General features: G+C 42.6%; 1 non-coding gene across 1 annotated transcript; it reads left to right on the forward strand.

Moving 5' to 3' along the window:
* Positions 1-20,276: 20,276 nt before the first annotated feature.
* On the forward strand, positions 20,277-20,383 carry LOC145151648 (small nucleolar RNA R71). Its single transcript, XR_013732211.1, has one exon. It is a non-coding gene; the product is annotated as a small nucleolar RNA R71 (small nucleolar RNA).
* Positions 20,384-20,629: the final 246 nt, after the last annotated feature.

Genomic DNA, 20,629 nt, shown 5'->3' on the forward strand with positions numbered 1-20,629 from the left:
GGTCAAGAATTAGCCGATGGAGTCAAAAGGAAAGTTGTAGATCTTGTCTTTACCTACGCGTGAATATAAAGAATGTCAAAAATGGAGCTCGTATGCAAAAGTTATGAATTTTTAAAGATTGGTTGTTTTACCTGCTGTGTTCGGCGCCACGTGTCAGCACCAGGCGAAGCCTTGGAGTCTACACGAGACCATGACGTGGAGAGAGGCACCACGATGTGGAGTCGCTCCAGGAAGCCTATAGATATAGGTGTGGGGGCTGCCTCCAAACTCACACCTTTACCCGCTTCTTTCTCTCTCTAAACACTCTCTAACACCCCCCCCCCCCCCAAACCCCCCAAAAAGCCTAGGAAAACCTCCTGGCACTAGAAGAAAGCCTCGGAGAGCCTGGAGTCTCTGAGAAAAAAAAAATCGGTTTGAAACTCTGTCCGTGCAGAGCCCGGTTTTCAAGCAAACTTCCCGGTTTCGTCAAAGAAGATTATTTTAAGAAGCGAAGTGTTGTCCGAATCACTCCGTATCAGGTGTGTGTATAGTCACTTTCATCTTACACATAGATATGAAGTATTTTATGTAAATTCCGTGCTATGTGTGTGTATACATATATATATATATATATATATATATATATATATATATATATATATATATATATATATATATGTTATCTGTTTACCTGAGATGTTTGCTGGATGAGAGATATATACTTCTTTCTTTCAGATCTGAAACTTTTTCCTTCAGATCTACACTTTCTCATCTCAGATCTAAATTGTATACTTTGAAATATATGCTGGATGAAAGATCTGAACTTCTTTCCTTCAGATCTGAACTTTTGCTTCATATCTAGACCGTATATGTATTTTATGCTTTGAAAGTTATGTTGGATGAAAGATGTAAACATTATTTTTCAGATCTAAACAATATAAATATTTTATGCTTTGAAAGTTATGTTGGATAAAAGATGTAAACATTATTTTTCAGATCTAAACTGTATAAATATTTTATGCTTTGAAAGTTATGATGGATGAAAGATGTAAACATTATTTTACAGATCTGGATGGTGTATGTATTTATATCTACAAATATGTTGGGTAGAACAATGGGTAGATGAAATAGATGACGTGTGTTAAAATGATGAGGCCTCGATGTTTACGATGTTTAAGATGATCCGGAACATGTACTCCATCCCCCCCCCCCCATGGTTGCCTTATTTGACATGTATTGCTGAGGAATCCCCTAAGTAGTGTTGTTACCCCGAAGAAAAATCCTTAGGATAGGTCCCTTATAATAGATGCTTTAGGGACGTAAAGTGAGGATAACGGGAACGGGTAATCGGGTTAGTGATTTGATGAAAATAAATAATGAACTTATTATTGTGGGTTGAAAACCCTATATGCTCACCAGGCTCCCCAGCCTGACCCACTCAGTTTTCTTGTATTACAGGTAGTTGCAAAAGCATAGTTGGATGACTTTGACGAGAGATTATGGATTTGAGGCCAGATTGTGTTTTGTGGCCTAAGATGTTTATTTCTTTTTGGTTTATGCTTCTGGTTTGTATCGATGATTGACATCCCGAGTTTTTGTAATGTAATGAAAATACATTTCTTTAAGAAATGCTTTGATAAATTTATATCATATTTTGTTTTGGGAACAAATTCCGCAATACTTTTCTTAAGAAGTTACTCTGATTTTTATTAAAAAGCATAAACGAAATCGGTCTTTTCTGGCTGTAAAAATGGGGATGTCACAGTTGGTAACAGAGCATTAGTTTAAGCGAACTAGGAATGTTTAGGATGTAACATCCCATTTTTCGAGAAGCTTCAACATTCATCCCCCGGGTTTTGATTATGTCACTTTTGGCCCTTAGTTTGGAAGGAAGCGGCAAAAGGAGGCCCTAGTGGAAAAAAACGGTAGTTTTGGGAGTGAAGTAGTACGTCGGGCATACATATGGTACGCTGGGCGTACACATATGTATGTTGGGCGTACGTGTTCCAGGAAGGAACCCTAACTTCTAGGGTTTGTGGAGTATTTAAACACTTTATGGACCATTCCCTTTCATCTCATTCAGCCTCCACACCTCCCTTATCTGTCTTGAGAGAACCCTAGCCTTTCCTTGTGAGTTTGAGCTTATTGACTGTGAGTTGGTGTGAATTTTGAGCTCTTGAAGGTGAAGACATTGCATCAAGGAGTTGGAGAAGAAGATCAAGCTTATAGATCTGAAGTTGGTTTGTGCCCTAGAAACTCCAGAAGGTAAAAAGCTTGGGACTTTACACTTGTATGAGGTAGAAGGTAGATCTAGTCATTTTAGCTTTGTGAAAGAGTTCTTGTCTCAAAAGTCCCAAAATGGTCCATGTGATGATTTGGACGGGATGAGCTGTCCTTTTAGACTCTTGAAGGGGTTTTGAGTGTTAAAAATGAGGTCCCAATGGCTTAAGATGTCCCATGCATGTAGTAGGAAGGTCTTAATGGATTAAGACCTTAGATTAAGAGCTTTATGGACGTCCAAAGTGTTAAAGTTAGAGACTTTATGAGTCCTAGGCACATTTGGTCACTGGATATGAGGTTTGGGCTTAAGTGCTTAAGCCATTAAGCACCTATTAGAGTTTTGGCAAAACTCGCGTACGCCCCGAGTAAGGAACTGTACGCCCAGCGTAATGGGTCAATGACCCCGTTTTTCAGTCAACGCGAGACTCATGTACGCCCCGCGTAGCCTTGGGGTACGCCCAACGTACGCCTTCTGTGGGCTTTTTGTGATTTGGGCTTCGGGTGTTGGGCTGTTCATGGACTAGTTGGGCTTGGGCCTTTGCTGGACTTTATGGATATGGTGTTTTGGGCCAAGTCTTGATAGTAGATCTTGGAGTTGGGCCCAATTTGGTAAATTGGGCCAATATTAGGCCTTACACATATGGACTTGTAGATCATGGATTGGTATTGGGCCTTGGCCCAAATGAGAGAAAAGGCAAATTGGACTAATATTATTTGTGGGATTCTTCGTCAAGATTAATATTCCTATTTTGACTTATTGCTCGCTATTTTGGATAGTTTGGGATTTTTGGCGAGTCGGTGATTCGGGAGTTTGATTTTTCATTTCAGATCGGCTTTACAAGGTGAGTTATCCTTACTATATCAACAGGGTCTAAGGCACCAAGGTCGGCCCTTTATCGGATTTGTATCTGGGTATTTGCTTGATATGTTTATTGATCTATTAGATCTGCATCCTGGTAGTTAGGATGATATTATGCTAGTGACATGGTTTAGGTCGGTATCCTGGTATATAGGATGATGTTATGTTAGTGACCGGTTAGGTCGGTATCCTAGTTATAGGATGGTTGCTGTGTTAGTGATCTGTTAGATCGGTATGATTATCTGTTATATACATGCTAGCGTATGATATTTATGTGCACATGATTATTTGATTGGTATGGGGGTTGGATTGAGGTGGGTCCTGCTTCGTGCTGTAGGCCAACATACCCAGGGCGGACTGGATACACTGCAGGCCCAGGAGGGCACATAGTTAGGCCGAAGGCCTGATGAGCGGTTCGGCTAGGCTGAAGGCACCGAGAGGGCGGACCAGACATGCCGAGGCTCGGAGAGTGTACCAGATATACTAAAGGCCCGGTGCGGGCGGTCCAGTCATACTGTAGACTCAGAGCGTGGACCAGGTGGAGTGAAGGCCCGGTGCGGGCGGACCAGTCATACTGTAGACTCGAGATGCATGGCTGTTCTGTTTATTGTTTCAGGTTCAGCGGATGACCGCGGAAAGGCGAAGGCGTGACCGTACACTTCCTCATATTTTGATTTGGATTTCTGGGATACTCTGATATAAACTATTTTGGAAACCTGTTTGTAATGACTTTGAGTAATTGAAATGTTTTAAAAGTTTAAATTTGGAATGAAATTTTATGGATGTTACATAGGATTTATAGACTTAAACTTAAAATGCTAAGCGACGATCGTGAGATGAGTGTCTTCCATATTTTAGACACGAGCACTAGTTTATTTTAGGAAAGATGCCTAAAATGCTTTTATGTGCTAAATGTTTTATGCTTTCCTTATGTGCTATTATTTGTTCGGATCTATGGTCTATTGCCGACCGGATCTGGAAACCTTATGTGTTTAGGATTCTAAGCGTTCGATTACGATATTAGAACTAGCATGTAATGTTTCAGAGTGATAAGGAGAATTTAAACGTCTATCGCAAATAAAGATCTAAATTCACCTAATTTGGTGTATAGATCGAAATGGCAAGAACCCGAAGTGGAGGTGGAAACGCAAATGGAAACAGGAATCAGCAGCCTCAACCCCAAGGGATTGAGCAAGTGCCGATTGTAGAAGCTGCACCTGAGCCATTCACTATGGCCGGAGTACAAGCCATGATTCGGGCTATGATGGCTGAACAGAGGGAAGAAATGATACAACTGTTGCATAATAACAAAAATAAACCTTCAATGCCTGTTGAACGACCAGAACTGAATGACGGAGAGTCTGAAGAAGGGAATAATAGCCGCACTGTAAGTCAAGTGGAACCCCCAGTGATCAGGAGGAACAACCATGATGATGGAGTCGAGAGGAACGAATGCACGTATAAGGACTTCACAACTTGAGAGCCATCAACTTTCACGGAGAAGGAGGATCCAATTGGAGTCATGGACTGGATTTCGGAGATGGAATTGGCCTTTATAACATGTGGTTGCAAAGGCAAGTTACAGACCACATTTACAGTACGTCAGTTCAGAGGTGGTGCTGTTCGCTGGTGGAACACTCTGGGGAAGACCCTAAGCCCCAATGAGCCACTGCAGCTGACTTGGGCAGAATTTTTGGTACACTTCAAGCGTAAGTATTGCTCAGCCCAAAATCTGCTCGAGCTTGAGAACCAATTCCTGACATTGAAGAAGGGAAACATGTCCATTGATGAATACACCAATGCCTTCACTGACAAATTGGAGTTTGATTTGGGCATCATTCCATATGAGCTGACAAAAGTTGATAAGTATGCAAAGGGACTTCCATAGGAGTACGCTGTGCCAGTTCGCCAGACACCTACTCTGGAGGCAGCTATCTGGGCTGCCAAATCTGTTGAGGAAATGATCAAGGGAAGAACCGCCAGCAAGGTTGAGGTTGGCAAAAAGAGGAAGTTTGATGGGTCGTCAAAATCTAACAAGAAGAACAAGTCTGGTTCAAAGAAATCTGGAGGAGGAGGAAATGAAGCAAAGTGGTGCGAGAAGTGTAAAAAGAAACACTCGGGGAAATGTAGCGAGGAGGTGACTTGCTATAAATGTGGAAGAACAGGGCGTTACGCCAACGAGTGAACATCCAACAAGAGGGTGTGTTATGGATGCAATGAAGAAGGGCAGATTGCTAAGGATTGCCCGAAGAAGAAGGAGGCGGCAAGGCGCAATGTCCCACCGAAGCCAAAAGCCAGAGCTTTCCAGATGACCCTGGAAGCCGCGAAGGAAGTAGCGGACGTCGCTTCAGGTACCTTTCTTGTAAATGGATTGCCTGTCAATATATTGTTTGATTCTGGAGCAAATTACTCCTTTATATCACATAAATTTGGTGGAAGACTAGCATTGCCTATAGAAAAACTTGATGATGCTCTAGTTGTAGAAGTTGCCAGTGGCAAATTCATACATATTAGCGATTGCATTAGTCATCGACTTGAACGGAAATGAATTCCACGAGGAGCTGTTGCCTATTGAGCTAAATGGTTTCGATATCGTACCGGGAATGGATTGGCTTACCGCCAATGATGCCAAGATACTGTGCAAGAAGAAGATAGTAAAAGTGAACCCGCCTGGGAAAGAGTCATTTGTGGTCTACAGGGACAAACGTAGAGTGAATTCTAGAATCATTTCCCTAATGAAAGCCAGAAAATGTTTGTCCAAAGGATGCACGTCATACTTGGCATTTGTGATCGATGCTAAGAAAGAGAAGAAGGAGATGCAAAATATACCAGTGGTGTGTGACTATCCGGAAGTATTTCCCGAAGATCTTCCTGGATTGCCCCCTGATAGACAAGTGGAGTTCCGAATAGACTTATTACCAGAAACAACACCAATAGCAAAAGCATCATACCGATTAGCACCGACGGAGATGAAGGAGCTTATGATGCAACTTCAGGAGTTGTTGGACAACGGTTTCATTAGACTTAGTTCATCACCCTAGGGAGCTCCGGTGTTATTCGTGAAGGAGAAAGATGGAAACATGAGGATGTTCATAGATTATAGAGAGTTGAACAAGGCAACGGTGAAGAACAAGTACCCATTGCCAAGGATTGATGACCTATTCGATCAGCTGCAAGGTTCGATCTATTTCTCCAAGATCGATCTTAGGTCAGGTTATCATTAACTGAAGGTGAGAGAGCAGGATATTAAGAAAACCGCATTCAAAATGAGGTACGGACACTATGAGTTCTTGGTTATGTCGTTTGGACTCACCAATGCTCCAGCAGCATTCATGGATTTTATGAACAGGGTTTGTAAACCATTCCTCGATAAATCCATGATAGTGTTCATAGATGACATTCTAGTTTACTCAAAAAGCGAGCAGGAGCATGGCAAGCATCTACGAGAGGTGCTAGAAGTTTTGAAGAAGTAGAAGCTATATGCAAAGTTCTCCAAATGTGATTTTTGGATTCGGGAAGTCCAATTCTTAGGTCATGTGGTCAACCAGGAAGGCATAATGGTTGATCCAGCAAAGATTGAAGTTGTGATGAAGTGGGAACAACCGAAAAGTCCAACGGAGATCCGAAGCTTTCTAGGATTAGTCGGATATTACCGAAGGTTTATCCAAGGATTTTCTTCGATAGCTGCTCCATTGACAGCTTTGACCCATAAAGGAGTCACTTATACTTGGAGTGAGAAACACGAAGAAGCATTCGAGAAGCTAAAGAAGAAGTTGTGTGAAGCACCAATTCTTTCTCTGCCCGAGGGAGTTGAAGACTTCGCAGTTTATAGCGATGCATCCGGAGTCGGTTTAGGTTGCGTTCTGACCCAAAGGGATAAGGTGATAGCATATGCATCGAGACAATTGAAAGAACACAAAAAGAACTACCCCACACATGGTCTGGAGTTGGCAGCGGTAGTATTTGCACTAAAGATATGGAGGCATTATCTCTACGGCACGAGATGCAAACTCTTCACTGATCATAAGAGTCTTCAGTATCTCTTTGATCAAAAAGAGTTGAATATGAGGCAACGACACTGACTGGAGTTGCTTAAAGATTACGATTGTGAGATACTTTACCACCCTGGTAAAGCAAATGTTGTCGCCGATGCTCTAAGTCGAAAAGTCAATCTTGAAAGAAAAAGACCAAGAGCGTTGAGAATAGAAGTTGTATCGACAATTGTGGAAAGTATCAAGAAAGCTCAAGAAGAAGCTTCAGAGAAGAATGACCGAAAGGAAGAACGTTTGGGCAAAACGTTGGAGTTTGGTACAAACAGTCAAGGGATGAAGGTATTCCAAGATAGGATTTGGGTACCTAAAATGGGAGGAATACGAGATCTTCTGATGGAAGAAGCTCACAAGACCATGTACTTGATTCATCCCGGCAGCACAAAAATGTACAGGGATCTGAAACCCTACTACTGGTGGCCGACGATGAAGCTCGATGTTTCAAAGTGTGTGGCCGAGTGTGTGACATGTGCGAGTGTTAAGGCACAACATCAGAAACCATATGAGAGTTTAGAACCTTTACATGTACCCATGGGTAAATGGGAAGACATTACCATGGATTTTGTCACTAAACTGCCCAGAACGAAGGACGGTCACGACATGATTTGGGTGGTCGTTGATCGGTTCACTAAGAGTGCACACTTCATAGCAGCTAATGAAAGATGGTCGATGGATAAGCTCGCAAATGCTTACGTGAAGGAGGTAGTAAGACTTCACGGTGTTCCTTTAACGATTGTATCAGATCGTGATAGTCGTTTCACGTCAAGGTTTTGGAGGAGTCTACAAAAGGAATTGGGTACAAATTTGTGTTTAAGTACAGCTTACCATCCGCAAACCGATGGTCAGAGCGAAAGAACGATTCAAACACTAGAATATATTGTAACGTCCCAAATTTCAAGACCAAAAATTTCATTTTTGATATAACAATTTAGAAAACATTTATAAGAAAACATAATTGAGTCATATCATTTCGTAAAAACCATAATCTCATGTCTCAAAATCATATTGTAAAAATAGTAACAATGTCATAGTACAATCCCAAGAAATCTCATAGTGCGGAGTTCCTGCGTGTGTGTGATGTGCCGCTACCGCGCCTACTCCTTCCCCTTCGCTAAAGAGGTACCTGAAACAAAACTAAAAACTGTAAGCACGAAGCTTAGTGAGTTCCCCCATCATACCACATACCATACAATCTCATAACAAAACATACTGTCGGGAAATTCTGGGGTGCCGACATACCCTGTCAAGCAGTTCTGGGGTGCTGACCCACCCATGTCAAGCCATTATAGGGTGCTGACCTACCCATGTCAAACCATTTTGGGGTGCTGACCTACCCATGTCAAGCCATTATGGGGTGCTGACCTACCCGTCAGTCCTAACAACCGAACCCCGGGGACTATCTCACCCCCTGCTACTACTACCACATATATCATAACATAACATACTGACATGCATATCTGGGGTGCCCGACCTACCCTTCGGTCCTAACAACCGAACTTGGGGACTATTCCCTCCCTACTACCACGATCACATATAGCATATCATGCTAGCACATAAACATATCAGGTAGTAGCAAACCTAGATGAATATCACAAAGACAATCACCTAACATACAACTCCTACTAGTGGGCCGGCATTGTGGCCGTAGACCCACCGCTACTAGAAGGTAACTCACCTCGATGTCGTGTAGTATCTGCATGGTCATCGGCACGGGAATTGACTCGTCTCTACTCCCCAATCCCTACACAACAACCTTTTCCAATTACTATTGCATACTCATAACCCTTATAAGGGTCAATCCAAATCCAAGTCAAAGTCAAGGTCAAACCCTGGTCAAAGTCAACATCCAGTTGACTTGACTCGCCGAGTTGGTCCACCAACTCGTCGAGTCCCTATCCTTTCAAAATGATACAACCCCCGACTCTACTCGTCGAGTCTAGCAAGAACTCGACGAGTTCACCTTCATAGCATCGGGACCATCTTCAACCGACTCGTCGAGTTCATCCTTGAACTCGTCGAGTTCATCTTCGTCTTATGAATATGTCCAGTCTATGACTCGCCGAGTTCTATGAACAACTCGTAGAGTCCGTCTTCATGAGTTGGAAGATTACCTTGGAGTCGCCGAGTCTGTTCATACACTCGCCGAGTCTTATGATTTCCAGTTCCAAAACAAACCCCTAGCAGGCTGAGTGTTCCTTCCACTCAACCAAAACCATTTCCAGAAGTCGTTTCGGGGGAAAAAGCGTCCCGACTCGCCGAATCCCTCTTTGTCCAAAACGATACAGTCGATTATAATGGGTCTTAACGCGTCAAAACCATAGATCTGGCCTCCTAGGGTCCATTTTATACGTAAAGCTTTAAACTTGATGTACATGCATGGGGCCTTTGGCTCAAAAAGCCATAAAAAGGGGTTTATATGATGCATGTGTCTCCTATGGCCATAAAGTTGGCACCTTTATGCCATGGGAACCCTCAATGGCTCCAGATCTGAAGTCTTTATCCCAAAATCGTGGTTGCATCCAAGTATGGCTCCAAAATGGCTTCGAAAAGCCCTAAGTTACTCCAAAAAGAGTATCTAATGAAAGTAGAAGCAAGGTCTGGACTTTTTACCTTCTATAAACAGGAAATGAAGCAAAACCTTTGGATCTCCTTGCTCCTTCTGAAATCCCAGGCTCCTTCTTCTTCTCTTCAACCTTCTAACTTGCACAAAATGGCACAACAAGCTCAAAATCACTCAAAAAGGGTTTAGGATTTCAATCTAGGGTTTCTCTGAGTTGGGAGGGTGATGGGGGCTGGTTTGGAACGAGATAAAGTGTTTAAATAGGGTGCAAACCCTGAATATTAGGGTTTTATCCAGACAGCTCCTACTCGTCGAGTCGGTCTTCTGACTCGTCGAGTAGGTCACTTAAGCCCCAGATTAATAGTCGAGTCTACTCGACGAGTTGGGCCTCCAACTCGCCGAGTCCCAGAGTAAATTGCAACATTTATAGAATTTAAATACGTACTAGGAATCGGGTGCCACAAATCTCCCCCACTTATTTTAGACTTCGTCCTCGAAGTCTGCTGCTGAATTTGGAAAAAGCTCGGGGTAATGCTCCCTCATCTCTTCCTCTGGCTCCCAAGTCCATTCCGACCCCTTGCGGTGCTGCCATTGCACATTCACCAGCTCCACCTTCTTGTTCCTCAGATCCTTCGACTTCCTGTCGTGGATCGCCACTGGCCACTCGATGTAGTTCAAGCTGTCATCCACCTGAATATCCTCCAAGGGCACTACTGCCGAGTCGTCCACCATACACTTCCGTAACTGGGAGACGTGAAACGTGCTATGAATCTGACTGAGCTCGACTGGCAGGTCCAGCCTATATGCCACTGTGCCCACCCGGGCGACAACCCTGAAAGGTCCAATATACCTGGGGCCCAACTTTCCCCGTTTCCTGAATCGAATGACGCCTTTCCAAGGCGACACCTTCAGGAGGACCATATCCCCAACCTGGAACTCCAAGTCCGAACGGCGCTTGTCGGCATAGCTTTTTTGCCGACTCTGAGCAGTCTGAAGCCTACTCCTAACCTGCTGAATCCTCTCTGTCATCTTGAGCACCACTTCGGTGCTCCCCATGACCCTCTGTCCGACTTCACCCCAACATATCGGGGTCCTGCACTTCCTTCCGTACAACATCTCAAAGGGAGGACGATCAATACTCGCATCATAGTTGTTATTATAGGAAAACTCAGCCAAAGGAAGGTAAGTATCCCAACTACCTCCAAAGTCTAAAACACACGCCCGCAGCATATCCTCCAGAGTCTGGATGGTCCGATCACTCTGACCATCCGTTTGCGGGTGGAAAGCAGTGCTGAAGTGCAGACGAGTACCCAACTCGTCGTGAAACTTCTTCCAGAATCTGGAAGTAAACCGTACGTCTCGGTCCGAAATCACCGAAACTGGCACTCCGTGCCGAGCCACTACCTCTCAGATGTAGATATCGGCCAATTTCTCGGCCGAGATGCTCTCCTGGATCGGTATGAAGTGAGCACTCTTGGTCAACCGATCCACGATGACTCAAATCGAATCCACTCCCCGTGCAGTCCTGGGAAACTTGGTGATGAAATCTATAGTAATATCTTCCCATTTCCACATAGGAATGTCTAGCGGCTGCATCTTGTCGTGTGGCATCTGGTGCTCGGCCTTGACCTTCCTGCAGGTCAAGCACCGCTCTACATACCACGCGACGTACCGCTTCATGCAGGGCAACCAGAAATCGGGTCGAAGATCTCTGTACATCTTCGTCGCCCCGGGATGAATTGAGAATCAGGATTTGTGCGCCTCCTCCATCAGAACCTGGCGCACACCCCCATGGTATGGAACCTACACCCTGCGGTGTAGTGTCAATAACCCTCGGCTGTCATAATCGAAGGAGGAAACCTGACCCACAATACGCTCGCTCTTCCGATGTTCCTCCTTCATGGCCTCCAGCTGGGCCTCCCGGATCTGCTCCAAAAGTGGAGTCACTACGGTCATTCGCAAGCAGCTATCTCTAATCGGCGCTGCCTTGCCGCTAAGCACATCAGCCACAACATTAGCTTTCCCCGGGTGGTAAAGGATCTCACAATCGTAATCCTTCACCACGTCTAACCACCGACGCTCCCTCATGTTCAGATTTGGCTGATCCATGAGGTACCTCAAACTCTTGTGGTCCGTGTAGATGGTACATCGGACCCCATAGAGGTAGTGTATCCAAATCTTGAGGGCGAAGACGACCGCCCCCAACTCCAAATCATGCGTCGGGTAGTTTGCCTCGTGAGGCTTCATCTGCCTCGAGGCGTAGGCGATGACATGCCCTCTCTGCATCAAAACTGCACCCAAACCCAAAATGGACGCATCGCAATATACCACAAAATCCTCCATGCCCTCGGGCAGGGCGAGGATCGGCGCCTTGCATAGTCTCTATCTCAGTGTCTCGAATACCGCCTGCTGCTCGGGCCCCCAGCGAAAGACAACGGCTTTCTTCGTCAGCCAGGTCAAAGGTACGACTATCTTGGAGAAGTCATGAATGAATCTCCGATAATAGCCCGCCAATCCGAGGAAACTCTGAATCTCAGATGGAGACTTCAGAACCTCCCATCTCATCACGGCCTCCACTTTGGCCGGGTCGACCAATATCCCGTTCTGGTTGACAAGGTGCCCCAGAAACTGCACCTCGCGCAACCAAAACTCGCACTTTGAGAACTTGGCATAAAATCTCTCCCTCCTCAGGGTATCCAAAACCTCTCGCAGATGCTCCTCATGCTGCTCCTGCGTCTTGTAGTAAACCAATATGTCATCAATGAAAACTATCACAGACCGATCCAGCATCGGTCTGCACACGCGGTTCATGAGGTCCATGAATGCGGTAAGAGCATTGGTGAGCCCGAAGGGCGTCACCAGGAACTCGAAATGGCCATACCGAGTTCGAAAAGCAGTCTTCTGTACATCCTCTTCTCTAACCCTCATCTGGTGGTATCCTGACTGTAGATCAATCTTGGAGAACCAAGATGCTCCCTGAAGTTGATCAAACAAGTCATCTATCCTCGGGAATGGGTAACGGTTCTTCACCGTTACCTTGTTCAGCTCTCGGTAATCTATGCACATGCGATGCGACCCGTCCTTCTTCTTGACAAACAGGATCGGGGCTCCCTGATGTGCACAAAAGTACCAACTAATTTTATAATTTATAACCTAACTAACTTGACTAACTAAAATGCACCTAGGCGGTGCACCTAGTCGAATTATAGAATAGTTGGGTAAGTCGGGTGTCGATCACAGGGAACGGTGTTAACTAATTAATTTATCTACTATTAACCTAATTTTAGAGCAAAGATGGGGTTTTTATCTGATTTTACAAGACCAGATGAACTTAAGTCACAGAATTTAATCAATTAATTAAAACACTCCTGTTTAGTTCGAATCCACTTCTTCTTTATGGTTAGCTAACATTTATGGATTATCAAAGTTGGTTATTTTTGTATTAGTAATTTAAGTCTAAATTTACCAATATTAACTAATTCATGTAAAACTATATATGGTCACACACAGTCAAACACATAATAAGTTGCAGATTATGAATTTGCTATGTAAAATTAGGCAAACACAATTATGGTCATAATTTATGTTCTCTAACACAGTTAAATTTATTTACTTCAATTATTTTCTAAGATTTTGGTCGATCCTAGCTCTAGCAATTTAATATTCACTAAATCACTAGGTAAACAAGTTCATGCAGTTTAATGGTCACTAAGTTACACAGAACATGAGTTCAAATAACTAAAGAAACAAATATTAACATGCTAGGTAATAACAAATCAAACACAAGCAATTCACTAACTAATCAAATCCAATAGTCATTAAGCTAAACCATATGTCTGAAGCTTCATCTAGCTAAACAAGAGTAACTAGATTCAGCTGTTCATAGCAACAATTAAACAAACACAAATCAAAATATAAAACATGTTCAAGTATCAACAATTAAACTAATTATGAACCTCTACTCTTTTGGTGTTGAAAACCTTTTTCCAAGACTTCCCTTCTGCTAAAATTCGTCTTCTAAAAACCTTTCAATCCAAAAAAACCTCTCCAGTCGTAATGAACAAGCCAATTTATAATATTCATGAAATTCGAACCCCACGTCGTGGAAGGATGCTCCACGTCGTGGTTTGAGAGTTATCCGTATCGGGCAAGGATTCTTACTTCGTACGTATTTATCTTCCAGAAGATTCATGCCACGTCGTGAAAATGTTGACCACGTCGTGACTTCGGTAAATTTCGTGGATTGCTTCTACTTTTGTACTCCAAGTCTCCAATGTTCCATGTATTGTCAATTTTGGTCCCTTTCTTCGAAAATGCCTTACTTTGGCTGCAAATAACAATTTATCCTTATAAGTACCATTATTCTATGCAGATAACCAAAATATCAATAAAAATGTAAATAAATATTGCCTAAAAATATGTATTAATATGGCAATATCAAAATACCCCACACTTATGCTTGCTTGCCCTCAAGCAAATCTACTTAATTGAAACTTAAACCTTCATCACTAACTTCATATAGAACCATCCATTTTTGAACTCAGCCATTATGCCAAGACCTCAACGCATGCATTTGTGTCTAAAATGTTTCCTAAAGGACCCCCATACTCTAAATACTCACAATCTTCATAAAAACTCGCCCACTTCTTTCGAACAATGCCCATTTTATGCAACCCTCCGAATCCATCCTCAGAAATCTTACTTAGCCTCAAAGTATTTTTGTAAAGCTACCCAAGCATACATAATCTAGAAATTAGAACTTTTGATACCACAATGGAGCTCTTGGAATTCTTCACTTCTTGATATATTCGATATTGATTTCTTTGAATTCACCACCTTTTTTGTGTAATTTTGATATCTTCAACTTTTGAAACTTCAGAATTTTCGATCTTTGATCTTCATACTTTGATACTTTTATGCTCCAAAAATTCTTCAATTTTTCAATTTTTGGTAATTTCTCTCTCTCTCTCTCTCTCTCTTTTTAAATATCTCACTTCTTCCATTCAAAACCTACATGCTTAAGCAGGGGTGCTTAACTTCAACCTTTATTGGCTAAGACATAGCTTTCCTGGATACATTTCTGGTACAGGCTGCTAAACATATCGCATTCTTCAAACTAAGCGAGGTTGTGTTTTTGTTCCATGATTTCACTAGAATAAAGGAGGCCACAAATGTACTATAACGTGTATCGGCTCAACTAAACATTTGAGCTCTCATCAGATCATCCCACACAACACTTAGCAACTTAAGTTCAAATTATTATTACTAGAACTAATATTAGATTATTATTTCAAACCTATGAAAAATTTTAAATTCCCTAAGATTTCTAGCAATTTACTTTTAGCAATCTAAACAATTACTTTTTCGACCTCCTACCCCACACTTATTATATACAATGCCCTCATTGTATGCATAAACTAAATAAAAGCAATAAAAGGGAGAAAAAGGAACAAACTCCCCTGGGTTAGTGGCGTGATCGAACTCCAATCGTGTGGATAAAATGTGCATGTCGAATATGGACTCCTTCTAAATAGGAACTTGGACCTCGAACTCGCGAAATATGTAGATGAGCCAACAAGTGATTAGTCAACACTTCAATCTTCAATAAGAGTGGTGCAAGTCTCCAAGACGTGTAGAATAATGTGGGAAAGCATACGCCACATTGTATGGTAGAGGAAAGGATCTGGAATAGTCTTCATAATGATCCCTAGAAGAAACATGGTAAGCCCTAAAGGAAAATGCGCCAATGGACTGCAGATCTTAGAAAAATGAGAAATCACGTCGTGATGAAGAAGGCCACATCGTGTTGTCGCACAAGAACGCGTTTTAATAATGTACTGATCACCGGTTCACGACGTGAAATAAGTCGCCACGTCCTGAAAACTGGCAATCCAGAACTATGATTTCCCACTTCTTCATTCAACTTGGAATTTTGACCAATGTCTTAACTAGTTAAGACACTTCTCATTCAGTATTCTAAAGACCCTTTCTGACTCTATCCTCTCTCTGTGACGCACCCCACACTTATTTTCAATTGCGGATCTCGACTCGCGCTCTAAACTCTAAACATCCCTTGGCTAAATATAAACGCTCATACTCCCGACTTCCTCTCCCAAGATTCCACAGCAAATCTGGAATCAAACATCCAAAAGAAAATAAAAGTAACATAATAGTTGACAAGTCTTACAAACCATAAGTTTAAAAACAATTCAAAAATCACACAAAACACAACCAAATAAAAACTAAATAAAAACTACAAATAAGGAAATCAATCATCATCGCCATGTCCTTGAGCTCCACTCGATCCTTCTCCATCTCCCCTCGGTATCCAAAGCTCCTCCCAAGTCGGTATGTAAGGGCCTTGCGGAGGCACGGAGGGTGGTCGCACCACACCCATGTGAGAAAACATGGTTTCAAGAAGTTGGGTGTTATAAGTCATCCCACCGCGAAGATTATAAAAATAAGAACCAACCCGAATTTGAAACGGGTCGGTGGGTACTCCACCCGCATACGGTGCTGCGTGACGATCTCGCTCCATATCTCCCCGGGCTCTCACATTCCTTCGTCGTCTCGCCGGAGGTTGTTGCTCGGGTTGCTCTCCTTGTTGCTCATCATCCTCCGGGGGTATAACATATCCTCCCCCGACATTTACCACCACTCGCATAACACCCAATACTTGTATTGTCAAATCATTGTCCGGGAATCAGGTAAGATTCCGGATAAAATTAGGAGTCAAAATATTGTATGACCAGGCAAGGCGGGTAACCAAATGTCCACCTGTAATCGGACTCCCGGTCCTAGAATTAGCTGCTTTCTTCCCCAAAAATCGAGCAATCATGTAGGGAAGGTCGCAACAAACCCCGGGAGTAAGAATACTCCACAAAAAGAACAAATTCTGAATGGACACCTTATCACCATGGTGCTTGTGGTTGATCGAAAAGGTGACAAGGCGATGAAGAAAATGATACATGGGGTTCCGAATCTATGACTCACTAGAATCACGAGTATTGTACTCGTGATTGGAGATAGTCCGCCAAAACTGGACGTCCATAATGTCGGGAGCAAAATCCCGAACACACCCAAGTAAAAAGGGTACAAAGAATGGAGATTGAGTCTCCACTTCCGTACATAGCCCCATACGCCAAAGAAATTCCCGAAGACTACATTCTCGATATACCCCACCTAAACGGAAAACAAGTGCCCGGTTATAGTCAAAGTCCATAGCCCGTTCTTCAAAGATTACGGTAGAGAAAAATTCCACTGATAACTCCCGATAAACGGGTTCTTGAATGGTAAACAAGTTCCTCCAACCGTGACATGTAAAAGAAAAATCAACCCCCTCGTAAACCTTTGTCCAAAACCTCTCCAATTCTACAACCATGCCCACACCACGCAGCCATCCCCAATCCACAATGGGTGCTATTGCAAATTCCCTGTTATAGAGCCATCCCAAACGGTTTTCGTATGTGGTCAACAAAGCCCGAGAAATGTTCCATGGAAACCGATACAATTGGTGAATGCTCGCCACATCGATCGGGTCGTTTTCCTCCTGTTGAACAGCCCTTCTAGGTCCCATCCCTGAAATCATCAAAAACAAAACAAAAACACCCAAAGTATTACAAACGAAATACAATTCTGACAGCCCAGGAAACACAACGTGGACTAGCGTTCCACATCGTGGGCCGCAGTCGGGTCGTGGGACACAGATCGAACACTGTACAATCAAATCCATCCAAAAATTATACTTGGGGTTTGTTTCTCTTGCTAATCTAAAGGCATGCAACCTAAAAAATACTAACCAATTCAACCAATTTGGGATTTTATCATTCACATAACCCTAACCAAGTAAGATGTATAAATTTTAAGCAATAGCATAAATTAAGGGATGAAAAACATACCAAATGTAGTTAAGAGACAAGAAAATGCAAGAATTGTGGAAGAAAAATGGAAGAAATCGGCTGTGGGGACTTCTTGCTTCCGTTCGTGTGACAGTAGAATAAACAAATGGTGGGTCAAAGTGTTAACTTAACTGGTCCCCCCCCCCACCCTCCATGTTCTTTTTAAAACCCACGTCGTGGAAGGCTATACCACGGCGTGGTTTTTAAAATAAGGCTAAAACTGTTCCGGTCCATCTTGCTTATACTTAGTGGGAACAAAGAATTTGGTCAATTCTAAATCAGTCCCCATATTTCTTCCAGGCCCACGACGTGGATCATGAGCACACGTCGTGAATGGTGTCTGGACACAAAAATTAGTTTAGCTAATAATATTCGTTTATTTTTATTGTTTTCCATTTATTTCCAAAGCACTCCACAACTAATTTTTACCAATTAATAGTTTTTAGATGATGACTTGATAACTTTCCTAATCAAAACTCAAAAACTAAAAAGAAAAGAAAAGAAAATGCAAACCAAACTCGGGTTGCCTCCCGAGAAGCGCTTCTTTTTTATGGAGTCATGAGCCGGACTCCGTGCTTCCTACGTCGAATCTTCAGATGAGTCCATCACTAGCTGGATTTTCTGCTCCTTCCATCGCCGCTTGTATGCTTGAACACGTCTAATGTATGCCTTTTTCGAATTTTCTTTTTTAGCTTTCGTCTCGTGTATATCAAACTTCCTTTTTGTTCCTTTTATTTCCATTTTTTCTTCATTCTTCTTTAGCTCAATAGGGACCTTCTCTTCCTTTACCATTGGAACCATCTCCTTGGAAGTAGCCTCATCCTCATCACTTGACAACTCGTCGTTTTCCTCACTCAACAAAGATGTCGGTTTTGTGTAGGCAATGACTTCAACGAAAAACGGAACGGATGCTCTTGGTTTAGTGTGTTTGACTTGATTAATTGTCTTGATTTCTTCTTCCATAAGCTGCTCTAATTCTTCAAGTTCATTATCTTCATCAATATTGAACACTTCACCTTTAACATCATATCCTTGAAATCCATCTTCCATTCCAAACATTTCCTTATCATCTCCAACTCTCAAAGTGAGCTTGGATTCGCGTATATCAACCAAAGCCCTAATAGTATTTAGCAAGGGGCGACCAAGAATGATTGGGACATTTACATCCTCCTTTATATCTAAAACCACAAAATCTATTGGAAATACGAATTTCCCAATTTTTACGAGAATATCTTCCACAATGCCCCTTGGTTGCGTCACTGAACGGTTTGCCATGTGGATAGTCATCTTTGTAGCCTTCAACTTCTGAATATTCAACTTCTGATAAAATGAAAAAGGCATTAAATTTATGCTAGCCCCAGAATCGGCTAAAGCATAAACCTTCATATTATTCCCAAACTCACATGGAAGAGTGTGGCGTCCAGGATCCCCCATCTTCTTAGGCAACTCTCCCAATACAGCCCTTGAGCTTTGTTCACTAAGAATGACCTTAGAATTCTTCTTCAACTGCTGACGGGTATCTACAAGATCTCGTAGGAGCTTCGCGTATGCTGGAATTCTTGAAAGCGAATCGATAAAAGGGGTATTAATAGGAATACCCTTTATTAGCTGAATAAACTCCAGATGTTCCTTTTCCAGTGGACTAAGATTAGCTCGAGACGGGAATGGTAAAGGTGGCCGATAAGTAGGAACGGATTCTGATTTTTTCTGTTCAGACCGGGCCCACGACGTGAGCATTGAGGACTCACGACGTGAGTCTGGTGTTTCAGCAACATCTTCATCTTCGAGCTTCGGCTTCTTCGGTTTTGGATCGGGTTGCTTTGGTTCCACCTCTAGTGCTTCCAAAAACTCAGAGATTGCCTCTTCTTCAGTATCAATAGCCATAACATGAGGTTGAGCTTTCTTTTCGGGAAGTTGTGAGGATAATTTGTTGTTCACCAAAGTAGTGAGTTGACCAACTTGGACTTCTAAACTATGAATTGATGCTTGATGATTTCTTAAGGAAGCTTGCTGGTCAATCATCATTTTGTGTTGTTATTTCATCATATTCATGTGTTCCTTTAGCACTGCATCGGTATCATCATGCCTTTTCTTGGATACTTCCATAAATCGGGTCAAAATATTTTCCAAGTTTACTTTGTTTTCGGTTGGTGGTTGCTCTTTTTGATAGAAGCCTCAGTTTGTTTGCTTAAATTTCTCTTCCTTTTTCTTCTTGTATTCATCATATGGAAGCCACTCTTTCTTTGGTTTTCTCCAATCCTCATCATACTTATCCCCACTCGAGTAGCAAACTTGAGCCCTTTTGTTCCCATACCCATCCAAGTTGTAATCTTTAGTCAAGTGTGGTCCATTACATCGTTCACACCCAACTTTAATTGCATGAATTGATTGGTCCATTTGTGTCAATCTCCGGTCCATAGTATTGAGCATCGCCATCATAGCAGCCATTTCTTCAGAATGCGTACCCCCACTACCCTTTTGCTCCATCTTGTCTTGGGTTGTGGTACTCACGAGAGTGTCTTGCGAATTCTTCAACTAACTCCTTGACCTCCCTTGGATTCTTCTTTGTTAATGGCCCTTGGGAGTCAAGGAGTTGTCTTGTCATAACATTGACCCCATCGTAGAAAATAGACATCTCTTGTTGAACATTTAGATCATGTTGAGGACAATTCCTTAACAATCCCTTGTAGCGCTCCCAAGCTTCGTATAGTGACTCCCCCGTCTGTTGCTCAAAGTTGGCTATTGCCTTCTTGAGTTTAGCTATTTTGGAAGGTGGGCAAAACTGATCTAGAAATTTCTCACGCATTTGAGCCCAAGTAGTGATTGTACCAGGAGGAAGTGCTTTCAACCAGTCTTTTGCAGCTCCCTTGAAAGTGACTGGTAACATCCTTAGTAAGATCGTGTCTCTGTTAATATTCGGGACATTGAAATAGTCAGCAATGTCGTTGACTTCATCTAGATGCTTAAATGCATCCTCATGATCCTTCCCATAAAATGGGATATC

Source organism: Lactuca virosa, chromosome 1, assembly GCF_052849685.1.
Source record: "Lactuca virosa cultivar CGN04683 chromosome 1, Lactuca_virosa_CGN04683_v6, whole genome shotgun sequence".
In the NCBI taxonomy this organism is placed as follows: Eukaryota; Viridiplantae; Streptophyta; class Magnoliopsida; order Asterales; family Asteraceae; genus Lactuca; species Lactuca virosa.